This window comes from Microtus oregoni, unplaced genomic scaffold (genome assembly GCF_018167655.1).
Source record: "Microtus oregoni isolate MIOR12 unplaced genomic scaffold, Mior012 000029F_ref0000214, whole genome shotgun sequence".
Taxonomy (NCBI): domain Eukaryota; kingdom Metazoa; phylum Chordata; class Mammalia; order Rodentia; family Cricetidae; genus Microtus; species Microtus oregoni.
Genome location: NW_024543088.1, coordinates 8,335,826 through 8,352,806, shown reverse-complemented (window position 1 = coordinate 8,352,806; position 16,981 = coordinate 8,335,826). Strand labels below are relative to the sequence as shown.

The 16,981-nt window shown below is 43.4% G+C and overlaps 1 protein-coding gene across 6 annotated transcripts in view; it reads left to right on the top strand.

Moving 5' to 3' along the window:
* The first annotated feature begins 229 nt into the window (after positions 1-229).
* The window catches only part of Wasf3 (WASP family member 3), an 88,014-nt gene continuing 71,262 nt past the window's right edge, over positions 230-16,981 (top strand). For 2 of the 6 annotated variants that reach the window (XM_041678139.1, XM_041678134.1), the window contains exon 1: positions 230-324. The gene's annotated coding sequence lies outside the window, so the exon portion shown is untranslated. Of the gene's footprint in view, positions 325-4,928; positions 5,308-16,981 lie in introns of those variants that run through there. The other 4 variants (XM_041678137.1, XM_041678135.1, XM_041678136.1 and 1 more) reach the window with 4 other exon arrangements.

The window sequence follows — 16,981 nt, the reverse complement described above, 5'->3', positions numbered from 1 at the left end:
GTTCGAAGCACTCAAGACACAGGTGAAGGTTAGGCTACAGGTGGTGACTCAAAGGGTCTGCAAGCAGAGGGGTACCCGGGTCTCCTGGTTCCCCCACCTTGGAGGAGGAGGCCTGAGGAGGCACCGCCTCCTCCGCAGCGCCCCGCCCCCGCAGCGCCTACGCGGCCAGCTCCTGACCGCTCACCATTGGCCGCAGCGCTCGCCAATCCAGCCCCCTGGCCGCGAAGGGGGCGTGGCCGCGCGGTGCCGGGCCGGGGGCGGCGTCTGTCGCCGCTGTGCGCTGCGGTGCGGGCGGCGGGACGATGGATCCGGGATCGCGGCGTGGTGAGTGCGGCTGTCGTCCTTCCCAGGCTCCTGGCCGACCTCCGGGGGACGTGGGGCGGGATTCCGGGGGCGCCGCTCTCGGGCTGCGGACCTGCCCTGGTCCCTCCCGGCCGCAGGTGGCGCCGCATCCTCCCTGCGCATCCTTCATCCCGATAGCTCCCGTCCCGCGTGCGGCCTGGCCTGCGCCGGGGTCCTGCGGGCCGCGTGCACCGTGGCTTCGGCTGCTCCCGGCCTGGTCCACGGCGCAGCTTCCCGGACTGAACATCATTCCCACCCGCTGGGTTTGGTACTTCCCAGGAAATGCCGGTTTTCCCTCTTGGTTTGGCCTCTCTGCAGTGGAAAGCAGAGTTCTTAATTATTGAGAAACTATGTGATAGGCCTGGGATTAAAGGAAGCCTGTCATCTTCCTAGCTGTTGTTGAGTGGAATAAAAAATTCTTTATCATTTAGGGTTTGGTTTTAATATGGTGATTGCCTTCTAGTAGGGATTTTTTTTTTTTTTTGAGTTTTCGAAAGCCGAAGGTTAGGAAGGGTCCTTTTTATTTGGCGTCGAAGCTCTTAAATTCAAATGCCTAGTGAGACATGATATTTTGACTTTTAATATTCCGAATCCACGTTTTTGTAAGGGGGAGGGACTGACCATTTGAAATGTTCTACATTTTGAAAGTTTGGCTTGTCCAAAAACTGTGAAAATACCTGCTACTCTACAGCAAACCGAGTTTTATGTACTTGGCTGGTTTCTCTGTCTCGCCCAGGGCAAATTCTCCTGAGCACTGGCTGTTTTTGTGCATGCTTTACCAAACTTTCCTATTCAAGCAGCGAGACAATGCAGTCAGTGGATCTTTTCAGCCAGTTCTTTCTTCTTGAGAGGCTAAACCAGAGAGAGCAGGTTTGACCTTTCCCAAAGGCAGTTAAAGATCGCATCCTCTCAGCTTCCTTCTCCCAGGGTTCTAACAGTTGCCTTGCAGCGCTCAGTTTTCTGAATCTAAAAGATCGTTAGAGTTGATTTTTAAGAAAGTTCTGTTGTTTTAGATGTTCAAAGCTCCCTGGATTGTAAAGGAGACTTGGCTTGGACTGGTATTTGTGTTGCTTCACTTCCATCAGGGGAAAGGATTTTGTTCTAGAGCCATGCACAAACATCACGTTTGCGCAGCTTTCCAAGGGAAGCTGCTTTAGAGCATTGCCTGACTGGTTTGCTTAAAATATATAATCTCATTCTGACTGTTGGATGCTGGTCATTTCAAAAATCCTGAAAATAAATCCGGAACGAATTTTGCTAGGTGGTTATGTCAACACGGGTAGCCTCTGCTTCAACTTGGTCCATCATCAATAGGTGTAGACATACTTTACAGTTTTCATAGATACTTATATGTTGACAGGCAATTTTTATTGGTTATTGGGATGCTTGGATGAAAACATCTTTGTTTGATACATATGAAAAGACTTGTCTGTACTATGCTCCACTGGATTTCTGACTCCAGAAATACCCTTTGAAGAAAGTAGGTTGTGCTTTTCCCTTGGGAGCGTGTCTCTAAATTGCTGTACAGACTTCAAATTTCTCACCTTCTCAATTCTTTAAAAGTTAATTAACTGATTTTAAGTGCTTGTTTAAATTCAGTTTTTGTGTGTCCAGTGTACACATGTGTGTATGTGTGCTCATATGTGTACGTGGGTCCTCTGTCGATCTTTCACGTTCTTGAGGCACAGTCACACTAAACTTCAGGCTTTCAGTTTTTCTGCAATCCCCTTGCCCCTGCCTCCCCTTGCTCCCCAGTGATGGGGTTATAGGTGCACAACTATACCTGGCTTTTTACAGGGGTGTTTAAGATCCAAACCTGGGTCCTCATATATGTGCAACAAACACTTACCCACTGAGCTCCTGGTTTCCCAGAATGAGCACGGTCCTCAGAGCATTATATTGTACTTAGGCATTGTTTCTAACTTACTTTTGGGCATTTGGAACCACGTGTACATTGGGAAAAATATTTAATGTCAACATAGAGATGTAGGGAATAAAGTTTCTACCCTCCCCACCTTGTGTCTGCACTGACATTGTTTCTTCAGGGCTAACTAAACTTAATACTATGGGATATGTCTTTCCAGATTCTTTAGAAATTAATTAATTGTTTATGGGTGTTTTGCCTGCATGGATGTCTATGCATTGTGCACATGGAGGCCAGAAAAGAACATAAGGTTCTCTGTAACTGGAGTTATAGATGGTTTTGAGCCCACATGTGGGCCCTGTGAACTGAACCTGAGTCTTCTGGAAGAGCAGCAAGTGCTCCTATCCACAGAACCATCTCTCCAGCCCCCAGATTTGAGGTTTTCTTTAAGTGGCCTTTTCTATCTAGTTGAGTGCCTACAGTACCAAGAACCACCTTATCCACTGGGAATGCAGAGGTGAGAGATACGAGATTTTCAGATCTCCATACCCTATCCTGACTGACAGTGGGGTGTGGTCAGCATTATGATGGACAAGCTTCATGAATGACTTAATGTATTGATTTACTTCTCTTCAACCTTCAGGATACTTTAGGGTTTGTCATGCATGGTGGAAATATACCGATCAACAGGGCAGATATCTCTGTTGGCTGTAGAAGGAGAGAGCCACTTGGCTGCTTGTTCGTTTCCTGGCCGCCCAGACCCCGGCGGGGGATGGAAATGAACTGGAAGAGGAAGGGCTGGGAGGAGGGAAATTTGAGGAGGTAGAATTGCTAGAACTTCATCAGTGGTTGGGTGGCTGTGTGTGATTCAGGCTAGTTGGATGATAGCTTTTAGGGCAGTACTCTGTTGCCCTTGGTGGTTTGTGACTTGGTTGGCAACCCAGTCACATCTAGACTTAGACGGGGCAGCCGTGTCTGCTGCTAGTGATGGGGAGATGGTGAGTTACGCTTGTCCAGGCTAAGTCTCAGCTGCTGTGAGACAAGTATTCTGGAGTGTAAGAACAGTGGTAGGTGGCATGAGATTTGAGGAACTCTGCGTTTGAAAGATAGGTATGAGGTGTCTGAGAAGCAAGAAGGGTCATGATGTCCAAGGGAGCCTCTGCCGGCAATGACACCTAATGGTGAGAGCCCTAAGGCCGGTGTGCACCAGGGTTCACAGTGGGTGGAAATCTAGAGTGTAGACTGCCTTGTTCTAGGACTTTGGTGGTAACAGTAAAGGGTAGATGCAGGGAGTGGGGGTGAAGGGCGGCCTTGTTGATTTTGGCTTTACCTGGAAGGCTCTGAGTCAGTATAAAGAACTTGGATGGGAGGTATTGGAGAAAGGTCTCTCTTCATAGAGACCTCAACTGTTGGCTTTGGCCTAGGGGTGCCGTAGTCTCCCTAGTGGTCTCCCAAACCTTTTTGCTTTGGATTAAGAAATGAAAGGAAGAGAGAGGAGCCAGTCAGTGTAGTTGGGCTCCTAAAACTCCGGGAAGAGAGAAGAGTAGAAATTCTTTCTTCCAGATGGGCACTAGAGACGGGCGTCTGGTACAGGATATTTTTTTTTTCCTTCTTTCTCAAGACATGGAGTTTTAAGAATAGGGTAGTTCCTATTCGAATGGATTCCAGCTTGGGCTAGTCTGTCTTTGGGTTCCCTGTGAGGTCATGTTGTCCTCAAATGGGGGAGTATCCCCCCTTATTTTCCTTCGGTCTTTTTCTTTGATGAATGAGTACTCTCTCTGAGTTATGTCTTTGCACTTGCCTCAAGGCTGGCTGTTTGGTCAGAGCCCGTGCTCCTAGGCTGGCAGACAGTCCTAGATAGAGACTTCTCCACGTTCACATTTCAGTTGCTTCTTCCTTCGCTTTTCCCTGGACCCATGCCCGCTCTTGGAGGTTACCACTTTGTTTCGTTTTTTTCTTTTCTTCTATTTTTGTCTCTTTTTTTCATCCTGAGGATGCTTTTAAATAACTTTGCATTTCAATTTTAGATGCTCCAAATATCCTAGGGTACACTCTCATCTTCCAGCTCAAGCTTTTACGCCTTGGTTCTGCTCTTAGCATCTGGGATGATTTTCAGCTTTGTGTTTTACCTTTCCCGGGTGGTATAAACAATTAGTACAAACAATTAAACCTATGCCCTGGCCATGCTAGTTATGCCATCCACCACCGAGTCCTCCTAAAGGTTTCTTATTTTGAGATAGGTTTCACTGAGTTACCCAGGCTACTCTAGTGAATCCTAGGATTCTCTTGCCTCACTCTCTTGGATAGCTGAGATAAATAGCTGAAATTACTAGCCTATATCACCAGGCCTAGACCTCACTTTCTATTTTTTTGAAACTTTTCCTGGAACATGTTTTTAGGGTCCTCTCTACCATCAGATTAGTGGAGCCAAATAAATCCTGAATAAATGCTGAAATTGGTCGAAAGTGGTTTTCTGTCGTATTACATATTTTAGAAATAAATATAACTGTGAGTAAATATGTATTATATGTAGACTCTTTTACCATGTGATTTTACATTTATTTATTATATATATTTATACGTATATATTGACTCTTTTCAGTGTGCTCGTCATTTTAGTCTGTTAGGGTAACAAATGCCTGCAAACTTATAACAAAGTGAATAAGGTTTGTTTTGATTCAGTGTTTTAGGCTGTGATTCATTGGCTCTCTTTTGCCTTTAGGCATATGACAAGATGTCACATCATGATATAAGCGACTCAGTGCTTCAAGGCCAGAGGAAGTGTGGGAAGAGGAAACCGAGGTCCTTTAGTACCACAGCCCCGGTGCCTTGAAACTTCCCACCAGGCCTCGCTCTCATCTTACCATCTCCCATCACATTTCCCTCGCAGTCAGAACTTTAAACCAGACCATGGAGTGCTGACATCTCAACGTTAGCAGTCAATCCTCATGTTTGGATGCCTGTGTCGTAGGTACCACTGTAGTGAACCAGTTGCTTGATGTGATCAAGCTCCTGTTTAAGTATCCTTCTTCTGGAGTGCCCAGGATCAGAAGTGCTTTGGATGCTGGAAGTTTCTGCATAAACATAATGAAGTATCATGGGTATGGGATCCATGTACAAACACAGAATTCACGAGTGTTTTGTGTATATCATACATATGGGCTCAAGTTAATCTTGCACAACGTTTATAATATATTTCTGCATAAAATATTTTGTGGTGGGGATTTTTCTATTTGTGTCATATGTCAGAGCTTATGAAGTTTCTGTTTTTAAATTTTTATTTTGTTATGTGTGTGTGTTTGTGTCTGTGTGCCTGTGTGCGCCTTGGCATGTGTGTGGTCAAAGGTCACATTTCAGGAGTCTGTCTTTTCCTTCGAACATGGAGTCAGAGAGCAAGAGCTTTTACTCACTGAGCCATCCTGTTAGCTTTGGTCTTTGGATTAGAAGTTACACTGGTTAGTGTTTGTCATCTTGACCCAGGTCGAGTCACCTGAGAAAAGGGGACCTTAACTGAGGACTTGTGTCTGTCAGGTTGGCCCATGGGAGTGTCTGTGGGACATTTTCTTGACTAATGGTTGATGTGGTAGAGCCCAGCCCCCTGTGGGTGGTGTCACCACTAGGCTGGTGGTCTGGGGTCCTATACGAAGGCAGTCTGAGAAAGCTGTGGAGAGCAAGCCAGTGAGCAGTGCTCCTCTGTGGCCCCCGCCTATGCGCCTGCCTCAGGTTCCTGCCGTGACTTCCCCCATGATAGGCTCTGATCAGGATGGGTAAGTCAAATAAATCCTTTTCTCCCATAGCTGCTTTTGGCCATGGTGTTTCTCACAGCTATAGGAAGCAAACAGGACAGTAGTGTTCAGTCCACTCAGAGAAACTGTTTTCTCCTGGTAAATCACGATTATTTTATAGATTGCCTTTCTCGTTTATTTGTTTTAAACTACCGCTATGTGATTCTTAGTTAGAGTACAGGTTCTAAGTTGTGCCTCTGGCCCTGGACCTGTGCTAGATGGAGCTATGTGATAGTTTAAATTGCCCAAAAGAATATAAGACTACAAGGAACATTCTACTTTAAGAGTTAATATCATGAGCTGGGCCGCGATGGCGTGCACCTTTAATCCCAGCACTCAGGAGGCAGAGGCAGGTGGGTCTCTGTGAGTTCTAGGCCATCCTGGTCTACAGAGAGATTTCCAGAATAGTCAGGGCTACACAGAGAAACACTGTTTCCGAGAGAGAGAGAGAGAGAGAGAGAGAGAGAGAGAGAGAGAGAGAATATTAATATAAATGGACAGAAACAGCCCTCAGTTATACTTTAAGCTATTTTTACTTTAAAGATCGCATAATAACTATTCCTTTAGTAAGAGATGTACTTAAAATATTTTTATTATTATATTCACTATATTCACCCTCTCTGTTTCTGTCTCTCTTTCTCTCCCTTTCTCTCTCTCTGTCTCTGTCTCCGCCCTGCCCTCCCCTCCCCTTCCCGCCCCCCCCCCCGTTTAGATCAGAGGACAACTTGGAGAAGTTCTTTTTACCTTATGGGTCCTGGGAATTGAATGCAGTTCCTCAGGCTTGGTAGCAAGTTCCTTTACCCATCCAGCTAGCTTACTGCCCCTGAGAGATGAACTTTTATACCCAGAGGCCCTTTCCTCACTGCTGAGCCTTCCTGCTTTTCTGAGTTGGAACTCAGTGTCTTCTGTTTTTCCTTTTTATCTGCCATTTTCTTCTACTTTTCTGACCCCTTCACTTAAAAACAAAAGAAAGAACGATAACAAGATCCTGGCTTTCTTTCTTCCTTTAAGCTCTCACACAACTGTCCTCCAATTTCCTTCTGTGTCGGCTGTAAAATTCTTCCGCCCCTGAGACTGCCAACCTGAAGAAGGGACCCTGCGTTCCCACATCAGCAATGTGGAGTTCCGGAGGCGGCTGCTGGGACTTCCAGGATTTTGTGTCTCTGAACAGAAAGGGGAAATGGACAGAGGCCCGTGCCTGATACTTAAAAAGCCTGGATGTATTAAGCAAGGATACGGTAGGAAGCAGATCTGAGCAGGGAGAGGCTCCTGGGAGAGGTGCCCCAAAGGTCCAGGTGGTTGTGTTGCACCTTGTCATGTGTGTGGAGTCGGTTACTCACTGGCCTTGTTGGGTCAAGTGCCCCTCTTCCTCTTTGCCAGCAGGGTTTTTTTTCTTGGATGCTAATTTTGCAGTCCTTGTGTGAGGCCTGGGCTTCACTCTTGGATCTACTCACCAGCCTCAATAGTACGACCAAACCTGGCTTTTTGATTTTTAACATAGAACTAGAAATTGCCGAAGTCCCCCAATTCCCCAGTCACTGGGAAACTGGTTTTAATTATACAATGTGACATCGTTTCTCAAGACTACACTGCAGTTGAATCATTCTTTGAAATATTCTGACTATTAACTGTTACTTATTTTTCAAAGTTGACATCACAGTTTATAGCAGGTTCAAGGTTTGTCAGGGATAATGATAAATTCATACCTGAGCTGTACTCACAATTTTCACAACTTCTCTGCTGTTTGTGCCTTACATAAGCTCTATACTTCCTTAAAACAAAACAAACATACAAAGAATCACAAAATTCGAGGCCAGCCTGGTCTACAAGAGCTAGTTCCAGGACAGGAACCAAAAGCTACGGAGAAACCTTGTCTCGAAAATTAAAAAAAAAAAAAAAAAAAAAAGAATCACAAAAGTGTCAAATCTTGAAGAATTGTAGAAGGGTTCCATGCTGTTATAGTTAGCTTCAGCTGTCAACTTTACACAACCAAGTGCCACTTTGGAAGAGGGAGCCTCAGTTGAGATTGGCCTGTGACCTGTAGGGCATTTTCTGATTCCTAATTAATACAGGAGGGCCCAGCCCACTGTGGGCAGTGCCATCCCTAGGCAGTAAGGCCTAGGCTGTTTAAGAAAGGTAGCTGAACATGAGCCTGGGACCAAACCTGTAGTAGGAGGCTGCTAGCTAGTTCCTGGCTGCTAAGCCCTAAAATGACCACACAGAGACTATATTATTTGCAATACTGCTGGCCAATAGCTTAAGTATATTTCTGGCTAACTCTTATATCCTAAACTAGCCCATCTCCATTAATCTGTATATTGCCATACCAGGTAAAGTTCCAGCATCTGTCTCCGGCAGGGCTACATGGCTTCTCTTGACTCCACCTTCTTTCTCCCAGCAATCAGTTTAGTTTTCCCCACCTACCTAAGTTCTGTCTTCTGCAGGCCTAAGACAGTTTCCTTATTAATCAATAGAATTCACAACATACAGAGAGGAATCCCACATCACCTCCCCATTTCTGTTTAGATAAAAAGGAAGGTTTTAACTTTAACGTAGTAAAATTACATAAAACAGTTATCAAGCAAGAATTACAGCTACACTATTTATATTTATTTTATCTTTCATCATATCTAAGGAAAACTATAACTTTATATTCTTCAACTCCATCAAAGACTCCAGAAGGATATAATAGTACCTAAGTAAACAGGAAGGGCATTGTAAGCTACTTCCAGAACTCTAGAATTGACAGAGACATCTCGCTGTCTGAATAGTCACCCAAAGTTCTTCCCTACTGTTGGGGCATCCATCTTCAGCCTACAGGCCCATAGTATCCAGAAGACTTTTCCATGAAGAAGAAAATTTGAAAGACAGTTCCGCCTATATTGGCAGCTTGTCAGTCACTTTCTTCTGTGTCCTGCGGAATGTCTTTCAGACTCTTTCTTGAAACAGGAATCCCGAAGGATGGTCTCACCTTTAGGAAAGTTCAGCAGTCATTTCTCTGTGGGTCCTGCATGTCCAGTTCATACAGCATAGCATCAAGAAGTTCAGGCAAGGGCTGGAGAGATGGCTCAGAGGTTAAGAGCATTGGCTGCTCTTCCAGAGGTCCTGAGTTCAATTCCCAGCAACCACATGGTGGCTCATAACCATCTGTACTGAGATCTGGCGCCCTCCTCTGGCGTGCAAGTATATATTGAGGCAGAATGTTGTATACATAATAAATAAATCTAAAAAAAATAAAAAAAACCTTAAAAAAAAAAAGAAGTTCAGGCAAGAGCAGTTTCTTTCCCAAATCGCTAATCAATGCCATAAGGAGCCTCTTTGGTGCCCATCTTCCTCTTGAAGTAATTGGTGCTGCCAGGAGCAGATGTGTCTCATGTTATGAAAAGTCCTAAGTTTTTAAACATTTTAAATGCCATATTCTGAAGATCTCTGAAAGATTTTAAGAATTCCTATTTAACTGAAATATATTTCAATATATCTAAAAAAATCCTAACATGACTACAAGCTTGACTATTAATGATGCTTATCTATCTTAATTATACATTAGATTTTTAAATGAACTGTATAATCATAATACCTTAATCAAGAGCAGAAATATATATCAATAGACCAAAATCAGTGCCAATGCAAATTATTCATATCTATATCACAAATCAGTGAGCACCATAGCATTCTTCGTTGGCCTTTGCTTTAGTCCTTCCTCACGTTCCTCCCTCAGCTTTCCTCCGTGATGGGCTGTAATCTGTAAACCGAATAAACCTCCTCCCCAATTTGCTTTTGGTCAGGCATTTATTACAACAGCGGAAAGCCAGCTGGGACAGGCAATAAAATGGTTAGGACAGGCACACAGCTGCCACACTGTCAGTCTATTTATTATTAACTCTGTTTAGCCAGTATGCACTTGGAAGTTTATGGCTTTACTGTTTTGCTCTTTGATATCTAATGACTGTCAGAGTTAATTTAGACCCAGCATCTTATTCTGCATTTTTATATACTCAGGGTGCTTTCTCTTTTTGTACAAAGAATTTAGGTCTGCTTGTGGGTAAATGAAAGTTGCTAGTTGTGTTTAAGTGGGTGTGTTTATTGTCTGAGATGCTTGTGGTTTTATTGGCCATAGCCGGTGGAGGCTTCTTGCTTGTCTTCCATTAAGTGAAGATCTGAGTTAAATCACAGGAAGTACCCATAACAATAAAGAGCTAAATGTGAATTCTGAGGATCATTAATCTATGGGGACCAAGAGTGAAACACTATGACCCGTCCCTCTGGTATGGTTAAGTCTCCATGGCCAGAATTTTAAATGGCAGAGCTAACAGCTTCAGTAACTGCAAGATTTCAGTGACTCGGCCAGAGAAATCTGTATGTTTGGAGGCTTCTGTCTCCGGCACAGCTGGCATCCCTAGTGGACTTCTGCATGGCTGCCCTGGTAGGCAGCCTCTTTTCACCTTGAATCATGCTTTCTGCAGGAGCTGGGGGCCTGGGTGGTTTAGCTGGTAGCTAGGGAGAAAATAAGAGCCAGTCTCAAACTGCTGGCTCTGCTAGGGCTCAACCTCATTTGTCCTGATTTAGTAGGCTAGAAAATGTAGTGTAGCTAGGAACCCCCACAGAAGAGACGATGTCCGTCAGCCCAGGGCTAAGAGTGGTAGTTTGTATCCTTAGTGAGGGCACCCAAACTCAGCTCTATGCTGTAGTTTGACTATTCATAAAGAGCACTCCAGTTTCCTTAATAAATCCTTGATTTCACATCGCATATCCTTCAAGCTGCCATTCAGAAATATAGTTTAAATGGAGTGTGTGTGTGTGTGTGTGTGTGTGTGTGTGTAAGACGGCTGTAGGATTTGTGTGACTGTTTCTCAGCATGGGGGCAGGGCACAGTATTTTGTGCTGTATAGTAAAGGTAGATTTAGAGACCAAAGAGGGTTGCTTCATTTATTTGGAGTGTTCTGCTTCCTGTGTGCTGCAGCAGAGGTTGGTGCGCCCATTTGTTTTCTGTTTTTTGTCAACTTGACACAAGCTAAAGTTATCTGGGAAGACTGAACCTCAACTGAAAAATTGCCTCTTTCAGATTGGCCTGTAGGTTGTAGGTCATTTTCTTGATTAATGACTGATGTAGGATGACCCAGTCTGCTGTGGGCCGGGCCACCCCTAGCCAGGCAGGCCTGGCTGCCAGGCTGAGCAAGCCATGGGGGAGCAATCAAGTCAGCAGTGTTCCTCCAAGGCTTCTGCTTCACTGTCTGCCTCCAGGTTTCTTTCCTGGCTTCCTTTAATGGATGATGTTTGAGAGTGTAAGGGAAATAAACCATTTCCTCCCCGAGTTGCTTTTGGTCAGAATGTTTTATCACATCGTCAGAACGTGAGCTAGGACAGTTGGCAAGCTGCATCCTGGGAGCCAAGCCCGACTTGTTACCTGATTTTGTAGGATTACAGCCATACCATTTCTGTGTGGTGTAGCTGGCGAGGGTGGACCGGATGTCCGTGGTGGCAATGGCAAGTGTGCAAGCTGCAAAGAATGGAATATTTAGTGTGTGACATTTTACAGCCAAAACACTTGCCCCCAGTTTCAGAGGATCAGCTTAGTACTGTTCTTATGGGATCTGTACTCTGTACTCTGTCGCCGGTGAGAGAGAACTTCTGACGTTCCTGGAAGGACTGGTTGTACACGGGTATTTCACCCAACCCAGGCTCTCGACTGGCTTTCTCGGCTCAGAAGGACAGCCTGTGGGCACTGGAGAGGGGAGTGACATTTGCCTTATTTTTGCAGAGCAGGGCCATGGTAATTTTAATGTGGGGAACATAGTTTCCCTGAGCTATAAAAAGTCAGTAATCTGTCGAGAGTGTCTTGTGGAGAGCTGCTGTCTTCATGTGTACCCAGCAATATGAAGGAGTTGCAAAATGTACCTCTGTGTAATTAAACAAATTGCTGTGCTCCCCAGAGTTATGGATATGACCCAATTAAACTTGGGATGATGCCTAAAGAAATTACTTTATTTTCCAGGCACGTGACATTAAGCCATTTTGGGTAATGATTAGTTGAAAAAAATGTGATTTTAAAAAAATAATTGTGGGGGAGGTAATTTACTTTTCTATTCTCTATAACAGAGTGTCTACATAATTAGAAATATTTCTAGTTTTTATAGGTTAGGATTAAAATGAAACCTAAAGCCACAACTTGTAGGATTTTTTTTTTAATAAACACATTTTCTGCGGCAGCTGGAACTAAATTTCATAAGGATTTGAATGACACAATTAATACATTTCTCTGACATGCCCAGATGTTGCTCCTAAAAGCTATGAACACACATTCTTTAAAGTTCACACAGACATTTACACAAGCTCCCAGCTCATTGAGGCAAGGAAAATCCCAGCAGGTGCTAGAGGATTCAAACAAAGAAGAATGCTGTTCTTCAAATTATACAGAAGCCAATAGCCAAATGTGTCCAGAAAATGATTCCCTAAGTAAACCATGGTCAGAGAAGATGTTATAATAGGAATGATCACATTTTAGAAATATTTTGATTAGAATCCATATGAAAATACTCTATGTAAGGACTTGAGATGCAGCTAAAGTTGCACTCAGAGTAACATTCTTAGCCATAAACGCATGCATTAGGAAAGTACATGTGAATGCAGGTTCCTGTGAAGGCCAGAAGAGGGCACCAAATCCTCTGGAGTTGGAATTATAGCGATGTGATCCACCCAGTGTGAGTGCTGGGAGCTTATCTGAGGCCCCCTGGAAGATCAGTACACACTCTTTAACCACTGAACTTATCTCTCTTGTCTCAAGAGATTTTTGTTGTTGTTGTTGTGATTGTGAGTGGGTGTTGAATTCTATCAAAAGCTTCTTCACTCTCTCTGGAGGTAAAAATATAATTCTTCTCCTGCTGTTTATTAGTTTGGTGAATTATCTTGCCACAGTTGCCAATAGTGAAACATTGTTACATTCCTGGTATGACCCCTTGATGGTGTTTCTTCAATCTTTCTGTTTCCTATGTGTTATTTGGTCATGTGAGTCATTAGCTTTTCCTTCATTGGAAGCATGTCAGACTTTCAGTCTTTAAGTAGTCATTATCTATGTTAGTAGCTTTGTCATGAGTTTTTTTAATCTGATATTTTTGAAACATAATATTTCCATTTGCCTAATAATTTTTTTGTTTACTCTTCAACCTTTTGAGTATGCATTTGAACCTCCTATAAATGCATAATTATTCTGTATTTCAAACATGACTCATATAACCAAAATAGTTAAACTTTTCTCTAAACAATTTGAAAAGTGTTTTTCAGTCAATAGGCAAGTTAGGATCATTTACATTAATTGCTATATAATAACTATGTTTGTTTTCACTTCTGTCACTGTTACAATTATGTCTATATTTCAGTTCACGTTATTTACTTATTTATTGTTAGATTTGTTTCATTGATTAAATTCTTTGGATGTCAGGAAAGACTTTCTTATTCTAGTGATTACCTTTGAAATAGCAACTTCAGGAGCGCCTTAATGTCTTGCTCATTTTAGCCTGCCTGTTTTGACTGGCATTCTTTTCTTCTTGCCTATTACCCACATCATCATAGTGACCTCACTGTGTTCTCCTCTCTCTCCCCTTACCTCTCAATATCTTGGTGGTATTCTACATATTTAGGGCATAGAAGGTTTAATTGCCATTAATTTATTTATTTTTATTTCATATATACAAGTGTTTGCCTCCATGTATATATGTACACTACCTGCATTCAGTACCTGTGGAGGCCATAAGAGGGCATTGAATCCCCTGGAGCTGGAGTGTGGAGTTTTGGGCTGCCATGTTGGTTCTGGGAAGCCAAACTGGGTTCTCTGGAAGAGCAACAGTGCTCTTAACCACTGAGCCATCTCTTCTGCCTCATGCCCCAGTCTTGTTTCTCCTTCATGCTACAACTCAATACACAAAGTGTCCACTTCTCCACTCTCCTATTCCTCCGGTTGCTCAAGTAACCCCTCAGTCTGAGAGACTTCTGGCTCTGATGGCGCCTGTTGAAGAGAATGAGCCACCTCTTTCTCATGATCTCTCTAGGATGGTTTTAGTTGTGTACCATGTGGGGGATAACTGAGAACATATTATTGAGATAATTGGCTGTGAGTGTGGCCCAAGTGATGAGCCTGGGTTTTAGAAGCATGGGTGGAACCCTCAGGAGGGATAGTGTGTAAGTTCTCTGAGTCTGCTTTCTGAGTCTGCTTGTTCACGTGTATGTGTGTCTGTACTTAAATGGCCTTGATACTGGAAGGAAGCTCAATTGCCTATCTTTAGTTTCATTTATTTTCCTTAATTTTATTTTTTTAAAATGATTTTCTACTTCTGTGTTGCTTTTGTTTGTTAAATCTGATGCAGACATTCGTTCTCCACCCTTTCATCTGTTTCTCTGTAGCCCCGAGGACATTTCCTGTGCTCTTCAAATGTAGCGTACTAGATTTAGAATTTTTAAAATATTTTTTTCAAGACGGTTTCTCTGTGTAACCCTTACTGTCCTGAAACTCACTCTGTAGACCAGTCTGGCCTCGAACTCTCAGAGATCTTCCTGTCTCTGCCTCCCAAGTGCTGGGATTAAAGTTGTGTGCCACCACCGGCCGGCTTAGATTTAGATTTAATAGTTTACCAGGGCATACTTTAAAGTTCTTTGTCCTTAGCACTCCCATTTGGCTCTTAAAATGTGTCATTTCAGGTCCTTTATTTTCAGAAAGTTTTATTTGAATATCATTCCAATATTTTGATGTTTTGGGCTTTTTTCTTCAAAGTCTTCTATATGTGTAACTTGAAAGTCTGTGTATTTCCAGTTATACCCGACACTGACCGTTGTTCCCAGTGTCTTAGTTCTTTTCTTCCTAACTCTTCATACTTCATTATCCCATTTAAACCATGTTCCCTTCCTTCTATCCCTTCTTTTCAAAAAACATTTCTTCAATAGTTTTTAATTAAACTGACATTTGACTCTCCTTGATGCCTTTGGGCATTGAATTTAATGTTCAGTTTTCTATAATTTTATGATTTTCTGTGTTTATTTTATTGATTCAAAGCATTCAAGATGGGTAAGAAAAGGATTTTTTTTTCTTCTTACACTTCTGTATCACTGTTTATCACTGAAGAAAGTCAGGACAGGAACTCAGGCAGGGCAGGAACCTGGAGGCAGAGCTGATGCAGAGCCCATGGAGGGGTGCTGCTTACTGGCTTGCTCCTCATGGCTTGCTCACCTTGCTTTCTTATAGAAGCCAGGACCACTTGCCCAGTGACCCACAGTGGACTGGGCTCTCCCCCATGGATTACTAATTAAGAAAATGCTCTATGGGCTTGCCTCTGGAGCAGCCTTTTAGAGACAGCTTCTTAATTGAGCTTCCCACCTCTTAGATGACTCTGGCTTGTGTCAAGTTGACATAAAGCTATCCAGCACTCCTCTTCTTAGCACCGGCTGAGGTTCCGTGCCATAAGATGGTCCTGGGACACACATCTGAAAGGTACTGCTTCCTATAGGGATGGTTTACCTTCGGGATTTCCAAAATCCTAACTTCTGGGATCTAGTCTCTGAATTGTGATCCCCTCTGGAGCACTACATGGGATCTGAGGTTTTGGGGGTGTTAATCGGGTGATTCCGGTGTGTCTGGGAACATGACTGGCCTAGTGTGGTGTGGAGCTGCATGCTGCTGATGCTAACCATTGTATGTGCTGTTTCAAGAAAGATGTAAAATAGGTTCCCAAACACACAGAAGGATCATCTACATATTTTTATTTTCTTCTTGGGGGTTTGCTGTTTTATATAGAAATGCAATTAATATTTATTTACTTACTAATATTGAACATCGGATGTAGGACGTTGTTCATGCCAGGTAAGTTCTGTACTACCAAGATATATCCGTCTTCCCTCCTTTAAATATAAAATTCATTGATTATTTTTATGTGTATTATAGGCCCATATTTCTATATGGCAGCCAGGCGCAAAAGCCATAGGCCCCATCTGAGGCAGTTACGTAGCCCTGCAGACAAGCTGTCTGTCAGGATGTTTGTTGCTCCTCTCTTTGTAATTTGGAGGATGCCTTATAGAGATGCTGGTTCAAGCCTATGTGTCAGCTAGCATACACAGCAGACAGGTAGATGCGGACGTGACAAAATGCCATTCACCTGGTTACCTAGGAGACAGGTATTTTCCCATTCAGTTTATGTGTTGGTATAAAAGTTGTTTGGATAATAAATGCAAGAGATCTTCAGGAGAGAAGAAGCCTGCGATGCCCTTCCGTGATGACCGTGTAAGCTGTGTCTGATTATTCCTCGCGACTCAGTACCAATCCAGTTAGGGAAAATAGTTATCTGTGTTGGGGCCCACGGGCTCTAACAGTGTATGATGTGCGTGGATGTGAGTGTGGCTGCATGCATGCCCTGGTTGTGTGTGTGTGTGTGTGTGTGTGTCTGTGTGTGTGTGTGTGTCTGTGTGTGTGTGTCTGTGTGTCTGTGTGTGTCTGTGTGTGTGTGTGTCTGTGTGTGTGTCTGTGTGTCTGTGTGTGTCTGTGTGTGTGTGTGTCTGTGTGTGTGTCTGTGTGTGTGTGTGTGTGGCGGGGGTCAGAGGACAAATTTCAGGAGTGAGTTTCCCTTTTTTACTGTGGGATCTGGATCTGGAAATTGAACTCAGGTTGTCAGACTTATGCACCAAATCCTTTTACCCAAGCCATTTTGCTGCCCCTTCAATTCCTATTTTAAGTTTTATTTAGAGACAAAGTCTCATTAAATTGCCCAGGCTGGCCTTGAGCTTGAGACACTCCTGCCTTTGCCTCTCAAGAAGCTGGGGTTTCTGGCCTGCATCACCAGGCATAGCTAATTACAATTTATTTTTATTTTTTATTTTTGGTTTTTCGAGACAGGATTTCTCTGTAGCTTTGGGGCCTGGCCTCGAAATCACAGAGATCCATCTGCCTCTGCCTCCCGAGTGCTGGGATTAAAGGCGTGTGCCACCAACACCCGACTTATTTTTAACTTTTATT